A 2,954-nucleotide genomic window follows, 5' to 3' on the forward strand; every position below is an offset into this window, starting at 1 on the left:
TTTGTCATCGATAAAATAATAACTACATTGATATAACATTACTATAGCATAGATATAACCGGAACTGCATTGATATAACATTACTATATCATCGATATAACCGTAACTGCATTAATAAAACACTACTTTGTCATCGATATAACCGGAACTGCATTGATATAACATTACTATAGCATCGATATAACCGGAACTGTATTTTTATAACATTACAATAGCATCGATATAACCGGAACTGCATTAATATAACATGACTGTAGCACCAATATAACCGGAACTGCATTAATGTAACATTACTATAGCATTGATATAACCGGAACTGCATTAAATTAACATTACTATAGCATCGATATTCATTCATTATTCATTCATTATAACCGAAACTGCTGAAAAACACAAACATCAAGCGGCACATTATAAGTTGTAGCAGTATCACTGCACGAGGTTTTATACCACGAGGCGGAGGCTTGGTGTTAAGAACATTTCATCCTGCCAAGGCTCGTGTTATAAAACCTAACTGGGGGCACATAAAACCACTTATCATACCGCCATGTCAGAGTGAGTGAGTGAGTGAGTGAGTGTGGTTTTACGCCGCTTTTAGCAATATGCCAGCAATATCACGGCGGGGGACACCAGAAATGGGCTTCACACATTGTACCCATGTCGGGAATCGAACCCGGGTCTTCGGCGTGACGAGCGAACGCTTTAACCACTAGGCTACCCGACCGCACCCTCCATGTCAGAATGATAGTGAGGGCCTATTGTGAAAGATTACAGTAATAACTGATAGCGAGAGTTTATTGTTGTACGTAGTGAGAACATATTGTAACAACTTACAGTGAGAGCCTATTGTAATAACGTATAGTGAGAACATATTGTAATACATTATAGTGAGAACATTTTGTAATACCGTATAGTGAGAACATATTGTAATACATTATAGTGAGAACATATTGCAATACCGTATAGTGAGAGCATGTTGTAATAACGTATAGTGAGAACATATTGTAATACATTATAGTGAGAACATTTTGTAATAACGTATAGTGAGAACATATTGTAATACATTATAGTGAGAACATATTGCAATACCGTATAGTGAGAGCATGTTGTAATAACGTATAGTGAGAACATATTGTAATACCGTATAGTGAGAACATATTGTAATACATTATAGTGAGAACATATTGCAATACCGTATAGTGAGAACACATTGTAATACGGTATAGTGAGAACATATTGTAATACATTATAGTGAGAACATATTGTAATTCCTTATAGTGAGAACACACTGTAATACATTATAGTGAGAACATATTGCAATACCGTATAGTGAGAGCATGTTGTAATACCGTATAGTGAGAGCATGTTGTAATACCTTATAGTGAGAACATATTGTAATACCTTATAGTGAGAACATATTGCAATACCGTATAGTGAGAACACATTGTAATACCTTATAGTGAGAACATATTGTAATACATTATAGTGAGAACATATTGTAATTCCTTATAGTGAGAACATATTGTAATACATTTTAGTGAGAACATATTGTAATTCCTTATAGTGAGAGCATATTGTAATACATTATAGTGAGAACATATTGTAATTCCTTATAGTGAGAACATATTGTAATACCTTATAATGAGAACATATTGTAATACATTATTGTGAGAACATATTGTAATAACTTATAGTGAGAACATATTGTAATACCGTATAGTGAGAACATAATGTAATACCGTATAGTGAGTACACATTGTAATACCTTAAAGGGAGAACATATTGTAATACGTTATAGTGAGAACACACTGTAATACATTATAGTGAGAACATATTGTAATACATCATAAAGAGAACACGTTGTAATAACTTATAGTGAGAACATATTGTAATACATTATAGTGAGAACATATTGTAATACCTTATAGTGACACTCAACTAATACAATAAGGCAAAATCTCTGCGTGCTTTCCATCCACGTCAGCAAGAATTGAGCCGGATTATATCTTCTACAGGTTTGTCTGTACATTATAAAACACGACAAAGTTTTGGTTAAACAAGCCTGACCACCCGATCCCGTTAGTTGCCGCTTCCGGCAAGCATGGGTTGCTGAAGACCGATTCTCATCCAGATCCTTCTTTATTATGAGCAATTCCGTGACTGACGCTGATATATTTGCACTATTCTGACGTTTATCTTAAAAAATTAGATAGGGCGAACAATCTGTTAATGCTGAGTGAGTGAGTGGATTGGGCCTAACGCCGCTATGAACACTATTCCAGTTATCTCACGGCGTGTCAGTTTAATGAGGAGGAAAGTCCGAAGTGATGCAGGTCTCAGACGTTGACTACGTCTAGGTCTACCCACCTACGGGTATGGTGCTGACAAACCGAGAAACATAATCGGAGTGAACCGGGATTCGAACACAATCATAGATTATTGGCATACCCAAGGGAAGCAACTCTGAACAGCGAATCGCGGCACCTCAGACGACTGGGCCACCCGCCACCCCTCGTTCATGCTAAAACATGTAACGTAACAACCCATGTCACTGGGATGGCACACAATAAGCCAAGTCACAGAGCCTACCAACCCGATCCTTTAGTCGCCTTAAGGACAAGCATACTCAGGTGTCTGTCTCTATCCCTGAATTCTCACGGGTGTTACATTCGTCGGGCCCATTCAACTTAAAGATTCATGTTTAAGTTGGAAGAATCGATAATATCTACTCAGATGCTACCTGCTTTCGGGGCGTATCCGGTAAATACAACGAGGTATTTTAGTTAAATTGATTAGTAAGGTTATTGTTACGCCTCAATTGATACAATATATGCCCCACAATGTTGGGACCAACGGTGGATGAAGATAATATCCATTGTCGGATTAACTGCCCTTGTATGGCTAAACCGTAAATATAGAGAGCACGTTCTTTTTTTATGTCTTCACTATGGAAT

The sequence above is a fragment of the Haliotis rufescens genome, unplaced genomic scaffold (assembly GCF_023055435.1).
Source record: "Haliotis rufescens isolate VD_foot unplaced genomic scaffold, xgHalRufe1.0.p SCAF_105, whole genome shotgun sequence".
Lineage (NCBI taxonomy): Eukaryota > Metazoa > Mollusca > Gastropoda > Lepetellida > Haliotidae > Haliotis > Haliotis rufescens.